Source organism: Acipenser ruthenus, chromosome 22 (assembly GCF_902713425.1).
Source record: "Acipenser ruthenus chromosome 22, fAciRut3.2 maternal haplotype, whole genome shotgun sequence".
In the NCBI taxonomy this organism is placed as follows: Eukaryota; Metazoa; Chordata; class Actinopteri; order Acipenseriformes; family Acipenseridae; genus Acipenser; species Acipenser ruthenus.
The window spans coordinates 18,664,003-18,675,588 of record NC_081210.1 but is presented as its reverse complement, the minus strand read 5'-3'; the positions used below and the strand labels follow the sequence as shown (position 1 = coordinate 18,675,588).

Below are 11,586 nucleotides of genomic sequence, written 5' to 3'. Positions count from 1 at the left end.
AGCGTAAATGTATCATAGCGATAGCAGCACTTCTTGTAACTTTTTGTTACGACCAATGCATTCATTCTGAGTCGAGTCTGACTGATTTCTAAGTTTGTGTTGTGTAGGCAGTGCCACCTGGAACACTATTTGTGATTTTACTAGAAAATGTGCTCAACCGGACTAATATTAATTATAGCAATCATAAGGCATGCCCTGACTTTTATTTATTTTTTTTAGCACAGGAATAACTAGGCTCTCAAATTTTAAGAAAACAAATTATAATAAAAAAATAAATCTTCACAGAATCCGTACCTTCCAGTTACTATCATGTTCCTTGGCCATGGTGGTGGTACTGTAGGCAGGACTCGGTGCTGGACTTCAGTCACGTCCTGGTCAGCATAGAGGGGGTCCCCTGCACTGCGCTGGAGGACACTGGGTCGAGTGTTACACTCATATGGGCCGATGTCTACCAGCAAGACCCCGACACAGCACCACCACATTGGTGCTTTAACAGTGATTAGAAAAACAAAATGGTTATTTTTCATTGCAATGTCTAAACAGCGCCTTTCCCACTGGATAGTGGATGCTATTAAATTAGCGTATGAATCTGCAGGCCTTCCTCCACCAGGGCAGTTGAAGGCGCATTCTACCAGGGGTATGGCGACATCCTGGGCCCTCTTTCGAGGGGTGCCGGTGTCTGATATTTGCGCGGCAGCCAGTTGGGCTACGCCGCATACTTTCATGAGGTTTTACAGGCTAAATGTGCTGGAATCCTCTGCTCCGTCATTTGGAGCATCTGTGTTGCACTCTATGACGCCTCAGGGTGCGGACGTCTAGAGTAGGTACAATATGGTGTGACTATTCCACCTTGGGACAGGTGTCATTGCGAGCATAGACGCTGAGGCGCAGCTCCGCATATGTGTAGATGTACTGCCTACGCAGTTGCGTTATGACGTAAGTCTGTCCTACTGCCGAGAATCCTCCCTCGCGACGGCTTGGGTACACTGTTCCCATACCTTGATGGTTATTTTCGACTTGAAAGGGAACGATAGGTTGCGGATGCAACCCCGGTTCCCTGAAAGAGAAAATAACCATCAAGCCGCGAGGTCGCTCTGGAGGCCTTCACGGCCTGAAGGGCAAAAGAGGAAGTGACTCTCCGCGCGCTGCGTATAGTAAGCTCCCAAGGGGGCGGGCTTACACGGCAGCTTGCGCGGAGGCCTATCGGCAGCTTTGACATAAAGCTCAGCCAATCCCTACTGCCTGACGGCAATGTCCCATACCTTGATGGTTATTTTCTCTTTCAGGGAACCGGGGTTGCATCCGCAACCTATCGTTTTCAACGACGGTAGATTATTGAATCTTGAAGTCTTTTGGTTTATTTCGAAATACAATCATCTGAAGGTAAAAATGTTATTACAGTATTATTTTAATTCTCACTAGTACGGTACCTATAGTCACCAATAATTAAAAAATGCCAATAATATATGTTCGTATTACAAATGTCAGCTGTAGAAATGCGCGGATAGTAAACTAAATATTTTGTAATATTATCAATAAAAATACACGATTGACATTTTTACAATCGGTGTCAGTTCTGAGTGTTAAAAAATGTAATATTTACAACAGCTAGAAACTTGTTTGAGAGACTGTTTTATCTAAAGCGCAATTATATTTAATACAGTTGTCCGTTATAATGGTACTGTAATACTTGTATCCGGGACAACAGAAAATGCACGTATCGCAAACTGCAATATACAGTACATTATCTGTATGTATTCAAATTTCAATGTATTTGAAATTCATGGTTTCTGAAATTCATTAAAGGTGTCCTTAGTGTAGTGGTGATCACGTTTGCCTAACACGTGGAAGGTCCCTTGTTCACAAACATCCCACCTTTCTCAGCCTAGGACCAGGGAGCGTTTTCAAGGCCTCGTTAGCGCAGTAGGTAGCGCGTCAGTCTCATAATCTGAAGGTCGTGAGTTCGATCCTCACACGGGGCAGCACTTTTATTATTGGTTAGTTATTTAAAAATAAATACCAAAAATGTGAAATGCTGTCAGAACGTTGTTCATGGTCGTAAATACTTAGATGTCCTTATTGTTTTAAAACTGAGTATCAACAAAGCATCTGGACAAATGTGGAACTGCTGCCATTTGTATGTGAGCACAGGAACAGACATTAACATATACGCGCTTATACTATAAAACGTATCGGGGCTATATTATATATTAAAGTCTTGTTCTTTCATTTATGCAATAAATTAAATAAAAAAATGCTTTGCAGAACGAGTTCAATATAATGTACTCCCTTCACTCAAGCAAGGTGCTAGTAAGATACTATATGAATAGGGGAGGTTGACACGATGTGTTTCCGTAGTGTAGTGGTTATCACGTTCGCCTAACACGCGAAAGGTCCCCGGTTCGAGACCGGGCGGAAACATTAATTTTTGTAATTTATTTTAAAATAACAACCCATTACAAATATATTTATTTTTTATACGTCTTAGATTATACGGCACGTATCGCAAATTGCACACTACAGTACAATTCTTATTGTCTATTTGTAGGTGATTGTGGTTGATAAGTGGGTTCCATGTCTTTCCGGCGCCTCCTTAAGACTCGCCTCTTCAAACAGCACCTGTAGAACTCCTCTGTATCGTGGGACACTATCACCCTTCATGTAAATGTGCTTTATTTTGCTCTTATCTGCCCCCTATTTTACTGCATTTAATCCTGTACTTCAGAATACTGTAATCTGCCAAGTGTTTAACCTGTAGTACTTTGTATTTAATCACATCCTGATGTAACTATCACTATTTAATCATATCCTGATTAACTATCACTATTATCTGCTGTATTATTGAATTGTGGTTTGTCACACTTGTACTTTGCTTGAACAAAAGTTATTGTATTTCTTGCTCTTATTGTATTACTTGTATTGTAACACTTGAAATGTATTTGCTTACGATTGTAAGTCAACCTGGATAATGGCGCCTGCTAAGAAATAAATAATAATAATAATAATAATAATAATAATGTCTTACTAAATGTTTCTGTAGTGTAGTGGTTATCACGTTCGCTTCACACGCGAAAAGTTCCCGGTTGGAAACACGTGTGTATTTTTATTATTATTATTATTTTTTTAATCAGTTATATTTATTAGACGTGGCAGCATTTTTGTAACAGCATGGCTGATGGTTGCATTTATTTGAGTACTGTACAAATAATGCACTGTATATTGCAGTTTGCGATATATGCAATATGATCTAAGAAGTATAAAAAAAATGTATTTGTAACGGATTGTTATTTTAAATAAATAAAAAAAAAATAATGTTACCAACCGGGGACCTTTTGTGTGTTAGGCGAACGTGATAACCACTACACTACGGAAGGATGTCTTGTGACACGGTCCACTATTCATACAGTAGCTTACTAACATATATAGTTTTTATTTAACACCATAAATAATACAAGCCCTTAATATATAATATAGCCCTGATACGTTTTATAGTGTAAGCGCGTACATGTTAATGTCCATTCCTGTGCTCACATACAAATTGTAGCAGTTCTACATTTGTCCAGATGCTTTGTTGATACCCAGTTTTAAAATAATAAGGACATCTAAGTATTTACGACCATGAACAACGTTTTGACAGTTTTTAAGGCAACCCCAGCCTTAAACGATTTTGGTATTTATGTTTAAATAACTCCTACCCAAGAATAAAAGTGCTGCCCCGTGTGAGGATCGAACTCACGACCTTCAGATTATGAGACTGACGCGCTACCTACTGCGCTAATGAGGCCTTGAAAATGTGTTCCGTTCCAGGATTGAGGAATGTGGGATCTATGCAATGCTAAAGGTTTCAAAGCAGGGATCTTGAGATTTGCTCAGACCCGAAGATCCTGCTATTTTTTATTCAGAAAAAAACACCTTTGCTGGCATTGGTGTGCTCTTCCTCTGGTGTGGCAGCTGGTCTTCATTGGAATGTTTTTCTGCAAGCAAGCAGAACATTGGCTAGATCCACCTTGAAGTCTAGATATTCCATAACCTCTCTCTTTCTGTCGCTATGATACATTTACGCTTGCATTTAAAAAAATAAATAAATAATTAACCCGCGGGTTTTAAACGTTCGGAAATAAAATGCAACACATGGAGACCACTGAAAAATAATAATACAGAAAAAAAAAGCTGTTTCCGCCCGGTTTCGAACCGTGGACCTTTCGCGTGTGAGGCGAACGTGATAACCACTACACTACGGAAACTTCACGGAAGACAGCGCTCAAGCACTGAGCACAGCAAGTGCTACAGGTCGATGGCGATGTACGTGTTAGTTCATTTTCTAAGTACAGGCGTATCATCACTTCAATAGTTTATATTTTTCAATGGGAAGCCATATGTCTGTGTTTATCCCATATAGTTGTAATAGCGTTAATTTGGCGTTCAACTTTCAAATAGTTGAGTTTTAGATAAAACATACTGACTGAAAACAGAACGATGCAGAATAGGTAGTGTAGTGGTTATCACGGGCGCTTAACATACATACTTCCGACTTTTAAGAATGTGTTTGTTAACATTTATGTATTTAGCTTTTTCTATTTACAGAACTGGCCCTTTCGTCATAGTCACGCCCCCTTAGTGACTCTCCACGGTCAGTTTTTTATGTTTCTATTTTTTTTTTTTTTTTTTTTTACGAAACACTTTTTTTTCAGTGAGGACAAGAGTATTCTTGCACAAACTGTTTTAGCAATAGAAATCGTCTATAAAAATGATATTCTGAAATGTACAAAAGCACAGGTCAAATAATAAATAGTTAAACTCAACGAATAATACTGTAAATATGGTACATCGGGTAAGGATTACGTATATAGGTATAGATAAAAAAGCGAATATATACCATATCTGGTAAATAATTGTCAACTACATTTTGTGCGTAAAATATTTAAGGAAAGTTTTAAAAAAATAAAATAAAAAAAAATCTCCCCGTCGGGGAATTGAACCCGGGTCTCCCGCGTGACAGGCGGGGATACTGACCACTATACTAACGAGGAATGCGTGAAAAGCGACCGTTCTGTACTCACAGGAAGACTGCACTGGCCCCCCCTGTCGAGAATTGTTTAGCTAAACCGCACTAAACCATTTCCCATTCATTCTTTATGGTAGTGCTAAACCACTACGGATGTAATACTGCTGCCGCCGCAACATGATTTTGGCGCTGTTGTGCAGGTCTGTGCCTAAACTTAATGTATTGAGTTGTGCAGATCTACCAAGAGAAGGCACTAAAGAGCATGAAGCGTTTTATCTGCTTCGGCTCAGTGAATTTTGCGAACCAAATGATTCGGAGGCTTCACTTCCCTTCCCACCATCTTGCACGAATGGTTGAGTGATTGGATGAAAGTGGGGTACAATCGGTTCTACTATACATAAACAACTAAAACACCCACTTCCTTAGTTTGAGCAAAAAGTCTGCAGTCTGTAACGGAGGTTACTGTGAATAGCACGCCCATTTTGCGAACCAACAATACATACCACAGTTCTATTATTTTACAACACAAGGAAGCCCCGCCGAAACAGGACATCAAAAAATTAGTTAAAACTCATAAATGTTCCTCTCCACGGAAATCTTTAGTAAAATACTCTTTTATTGAGATTTTACATTTTTTTACATTTACACCCATTCGTTTTTTCATTCATTTTACATTTCTTTTAAAGATGACATTCATGCATACAGACATACATTTTGTTTTAAAAGCATTTAAAATACATTTAAAAACACCAAGACAATTGTGCTTTGTACATGGTTAAAACAGACACAGATTAAAATCAACATGAAAAAAACCTGTGCTGTTTTAAAAGTGACTGGAAAAAAAGAACCATCTATAAAAACCAGTGCTTGTGAGGGCCGGGGAGTGCTCTCTAAAAAGGTTCAAAAGTGAACATAAAACTAGATCTAAAACAGGGACAGGGGAAAAGGGACAGTGTATAAAACAGTGAGTTAAAATTCTAAAATTTTAAAACACTTAAAATGTAACTTTTAATAGTTTACATTAAAAATCTTTTAGATACATAAAACAAAACAAAACAAAAATCAAATAAAACATTCAAAATAAATCAAATCAAAATCCATAAAACTGAAACAAAAAGACTACATAAAACCAGGGCACCGTTCAAAAACGGTCATGCCAGCTAAAAAGGGCGGAATGCTGGCATGACAAAATAAATAAAAGGCTTAGCGGTGCCCCGTAGTCCCGCTCCTAGGAGCTAGCGGTTCCAGTTTTTTCCTTTATTCCATCTTCACGTCCTGAAGTCCGGCGATCCTCCACTCCGCGCAGGCCTTGTCCTTCCCGAGGGTCCGGATGTCCAGAATTACAAAGTCCTTGATAAGAGTTTGTGCCCTTCTGGTCGTGGTGATAGTGTCTAGCTCCTGCTTGTGATAGACACAGACGTTACGGCCTTCCCACAGGATCTGCTTGACAACATTGATGACACGCCAAACGCACTTAGCTGTGCTGGTAGTGATTCCTCCCGCAGGCCCATAGAGCACAGTCTCAGCGGTCATCTTGGCCGTGTCAGCAAACCTGTTTAGGAAGACAGAGACAGAGAGCCAGACACTGCCAGCCACATCACACTCCCAGAAGATATGGGCTGGTGTTTCTCTCTTGCGGCACTTTGCATAGGGGCATGTTTCTACTTGGGCTAGTCCCCTCCTGAACATGAACGCTCGAGTGGGGAGTGCACTGTGGACGGTGTTCCATGCTATATCCTTCTGGACATTACTGAGGCAGCTGTGAGACACATTCTCCCAGATTTTTTGGCTTTGGGTGAGGGAGAAAGTAGCTACTTTTTCAATTTCCTGGGAACCGGCAAGATATTTAGTTACAGCCTTGTATTCCCAGGAGGCCAATTTTGCTTTATCTAAGCCCAATTTATATATAGTGTCCCTTAAGGTTCTATAATACAATGGGGGGTCCCAGGAGTACGGCACGGTGTTATCAATAGTGCAGAGGCCCAAGGCCCTGAGACAGGTGGCAAAATAGAAACGATTCATGTAACATACCTTCCTGTCCAGGGCCTGGATGTTCTTGATAGTTTGCGTGAGCCCCTGCACTCGGGTGAGCTGCACAACGTCCGGGACCCCCTTACCTCCCTTCTTGTCGGCTTTACTCAGAGTGGCTCGCTTTACCCTCTCCATCTTGCTGCCCCAGATAAAGCGGTGGATAATGCGGTCCACCACTTTTTTGGTGGTCCTGTCTGGGGGAAAGATTTTTCCTACATAAGAGAGGATGGGGAACAGTATAGACTTGGTTATTAATACTCTACCCGTCATTGTTAAGGATCTTGTGCTCCATCCGCCAATCTTTTTACGGACCTGGTTAATGGCCGCCGTCCAGCTCTGGGCCCCCGAGCTATTGTTCTCGAAAATGAGGCCCAGAATCTTGATTTTGTCCTTTTTGACAGGGTACATGTCCGACAGTTCCCTATCTACCTGCCAATTTTTAGACACGTAGACTTCGCTCTTGGACTTATTAATCACTGCCCCGGTCGCCGTGCAGTACTTCTCAAGGATATTACTAATCCGAGGTACCGACGATGTGTTGGTGCAAATGAGTGACACATCGTCCATATATGCTGTTGTTTTGACCTGGACCCCGTTGGATCCAGGCAGCTGGAAACCAGTTATATTGGTATCCCTACGAATTGCCTGCAGGAGGGGTTCAATGCACACGACATATAGCAGTGGGGATAGTGGGCAACCCTGTCTGACCCCTGACTGGATAGATATTTTACCAGTCAGGTGCCTGTTCACCAAGACTCGGGTACTAATGTTTGTATATATGGTTTTAACCCACTCCCTAAGTCCAGGAGCGAATTTCATCTGGTCCATCACTTTGTACATATATTCATGGCTTACCCTATCGAACGCCTTCTCCTGGTCAAGGTTGAACAGGCAGAGGGGATGGTTCCGTTCTCTAGAATAAGCCAGAATGTCCCTTGTTAACATTAAAATATCCGTGATGGACCTCCCTGGGACGCCACAAGCCTGGTCAGGGCCAATGACCAAAGGGAGGTGTACTTGTAGCCGGAGCATCAGAGCTTTGGCTAGTATCTTGTAATCCACGCAAAGGAGGCTGATTGGGCGCCAATTCCGTAGATCTTTAACTTCCCCTTTCTTATGAAGGAGAGTAATTACACTCTCCCGCATAGAAGGGCCCAACCGCTTCTCCCTGTAGACCGCTCTGTAGACCTCCGCTAAATGGACTTTTAGCGTGTCCCAAAAAAGATGGTAATACTCACCCGGGATGCCATCTGGACCTGGCGTCTTACCGGTGTTCATGGTCTTAACCGCCTGGGTGAGCTCCTCCAGCGTGAGTTCTGGGTCCTTCTCCTCCTCCTCGTCGTCCCGCACTGAGTCAGGCTCCAACTGGCTCAGGAACCACTCTATCAGGGTGTCATCTGTAGCTTTGATGTTATACAGGTCCCTATAGAAGTTCTCTACCACTTTTTTCACTCCCTCACTATCCTCTACTATCCTCCCCCTGCTGTCGAGCATGGAGGACATCAAGTGCCGCTTCTCCCTCGTTTTCTGGAAGAAGAAGCGAGTACACTTTTCGTCTTCCTCCATTTTTTGCACTTTTGCATTGTGCATGACCTTTCGTTGTTCCTCCCTACAAAGCACTGAAAGATCTAGCTTGGTCTGGGCTATCTCGTCGCTTACAGGGAACCCCCGAAGCTGAAGCAGGCTCAGACGCTGGAGGGCAGCATTCAGGTATTTATATTTGGCCCTCCTTTCTTTTGCTTTCCTCTTGCCTGCTGCTATGAAATAACCCTTAGTTCTCATTTTGACCATCTCCCACCACTCTATAGGGGAGTTGAATAGGTCACGCAAAGTGGTCCACTCAACAAGCCTGCTCTTATAGGCTGCAGCTATGGAGGGGTCATCGAGTAAGGAGGTGTTTAATTTCCAGACCCCTGACCCCATCTGGGAGGTCTGAGGGACCTGCAATATTACCTGCAGGAGCCTATGGTCAGAGAAGAAGACGGCCTGGGTGTCTACTGCCGTCTTCGTAAGGGAGCTGGTATGCAGGACGAGATCTATACGGGAGAAGGAGGTCCCAGATGAGCTCACCCAGGTAAAGGGAGGCACCAGGTCCTTACCTGCATCACACAGGGAGAAATCAGATATTACGGAGGACAAAACTCTACTAGAGCGGTCGTTGCGTGGCCTGCTCCGGTCTACGTCCCTCAGAGCACAATTGAAGTCACCTGACACGATGACGGGTACGTTCCCCAGCAGGAGTGGACGCAGCTGTGGAAAAAATTGAACTCTTTCGTTTTGGTTAGTGGGTGCGTAGACATTGACCAGTCTGAGGGGAGTGTTGTTGTATGTCACATCCACGCTCAGAATTCTACCAGGTTCTACCTCCCTGCTGCTGCGGGAGGTAATAAATGGGTTTTTAAACAGGATACCTACTCCGTCGGCTCTGGCTATGTTGGAGCCCGACCAGAAGGAGTCCCCCAGGGTCCAACTCTCCTTCAGGTCCCTATAATCAGGGCTCGACGAAATACCACACTCCTGCAGAAAGATGAGATCTGCTTTCAAGTTAGCTAGATAGTTTAGTACATCAAATCTTTTTTGTGTCTCCCTGATGCTCCTGACATTAACAGACACACATATCAGGGCCATCAGGGTAGCTAACAAGAAAAGGAGTCGTTGCGTCCACCCCATAGCGACTATGATTGGGAGGTCTGGACACTCTTCCTACTCTTAGCTCTACGCTTGCTTCGAGGGGGCTTGGGCTTATTTGCAACTCCCATCACCCCTGAGAAGGTACTCACTGCTGCCTCGTCCAAGAAGGCACCGTCTTTATATGCACAGTATTTGGAGTTGTTGGGGCTATTCAACTCCCCACAAGGTAAGTCTGGTGGAACTTGCTCAGGGCCCCTCGGAACGTGTGGGTCAGCTTTGTCCTGGGGGGGGGTTATGACAGACAGCATTCTTTGGCTGTTACCGTCTGTTGAATTGGAGCTGTTAGCAGACTTCTGGCTTACCGCGTCCAGGGGTATTCCCATGTCCTCCAGTGCTGTATCTAGGAGGACCTCTAGGGGGCCCCTGGTTTTGCCCATACAAGGGAGGGGGTCAAGGATGCTTTGAAGGGAGGCCCTTCGCTTGAAGAGGGTCATTGCTACCGAGGTACTGCTGGTCAGGGAAGGTGTTGACCCCGACCTCTCCCTCGGTGCATTAGTGAACACCTCTTCTGCGAGGTGTGCTAGGGTTTGTGCCAACGACTGGGAAGGCTGGCTGGGGATGCCCTGGCTGGCTGCTACCTGCCCACTAGGCGGCAGTGTAGCCGTCCCACTCGCCTCCGTCTCTGCCTGCGAGGGCAAGACTGGGGACTTTGTGTGGACATTAGCTGGTTTTGGATCTATGGGGGGCACCTGCAACTTGCTGTCTTTGATCCTGATCTTCTTTCTTTTCCCCCCCTCGTCTCTACCCTTTCTTTTCCCCACCCTCTGCTGGTTCTTCACTCCCTTCCCCTCCTTCTCACTCTCACTTTCACTGTCGCTTTCGCTTTCCTCCCCCACGGACTCAATCCTTATGGCGTCATAACGAGAGCCGAGGGGGAGTGCTGGCGCTGAGAGGGCCCTACTCAGGGGGGGGCCGCTGCTGGGTCCGGGCTCCCTCCCTGCCTCGTGTTCTGCATCAGAGGAGCTACTGGAGGAGCTAGTGGAGTAGCTGTTGTACTCTCTCTCTGGGCTGGGGGAAGGGGTCCTCGTAAAACGGGACATGTCTCGGGGGCGGGGGGGTGAGGGGGGTGCTGGTGATGATGGTGGTGCTGGAGTCTGGGTCTTGGATACTGTTGGTGGTGATGTGGACTGATCTTTGTTACTTGCTCCCTCTTCCTGCTCAGGCCTAGGCTTGTTGGTATTTGCCTTGCTGGCTCTGGCCATGTTGGCATAGGAAGAGGGGCAGTCCTTAAACAGGTGCCCCTTTTTTCCACACAAATTGCACTGCCTCTCTTCTCTGCAGTGGCTGGTCTCGTGGGGGGCGCCGCAGTTCCTGCACTTGACTACAGTACATGCGGCCGCCAGGTGTCCTAATTCCCCACATTTCCTGCAGAGTTTTGGCATCCCATTATAGAATACCAGCCCTCTGTTGGGCCCTAACACTATGGAGTTTGGAATGTGGCGGACGCCTCCAATGCCCGATGGATCAACATTAAGGCGTACCAGCCACTTTCTGGCTCCTGTCCAAACCCCATCTTCATCTGTAATTTTCCTCCCTTCTGATGACACCCTCCCATAGCGGTTAAGCCATGTTGTAATATCATAGTCGCTAACAGCCTCATTGAAAAATTGGACAGTAACAACTTTCATTTCTCTGTCTGTCAGTGCATCCACACAAAATTCTTTGTATGGAGCGAGATATTTATTCTCCCCCCAAAAGGACCACATTTCTTGTAACTTTTGGGGGTTCCTAAAACTGACCTCAAACACTTCCTTAAGCCCTGGCAATTTCACCAAACAATTCAAGTCAGAAGGGGAAAAACCCATACCCCTCTGAAGAATGGTCCGGCTGAACTCCAGTCTCGTCAGTCCTGGTTCCGT

General features: G+C 44.6%; 4 non-coding genes across 4 annotated transcripts; 2 read left to right on the top strand and 2 right to left on the bottom strand.

The window, feature by feature from the left end:
- Window positions 1–1,909: 1,909 nt before the first annotated feature.
- trnam-cau (transfer RNA methionine (anticodon CAU)) lies at window positions 1,910–1,982 on the top strand. The gene has a single exon. It is a non-coding gene; the product is annotated as a tRNA-Met (tRNA).
- Window positions 1,983–2,348: 366 nt separating this feature from the next.
- trnav-aac (transfer RNA valine (anticodon AAC)) lies at window positions 2,349–2,421 on the top strand. The gene has a single exon. It is a non-coding gene; the product is annotated as a tRNA-Val (tRNA).
- Window positions 2,422–3,711: 1,290 nt separating this feature from the next.
- On the bottom strand, window positions 3,712–3,784 carry trnam-cau (transfer RNA methionine (anticodon CAU)). The gene has a single exon. It is a non-coding gene; the product is annotated as a tRNA-Met (tRNA).
- Window positions 3,785–4,171: 387 nt separating this feature from the next.
- trnav-cac (transfer RNA valine (anticodon CAC)) lies at window positions 4,172–4,244 on the bottom strand. Its single transcript has one exon. It is a non-coding gene; the product is annotated as a tRNA-Val (tRNA).
- Window positions 4,245–11,586: the final 7,342 nt, after the last annotated feature.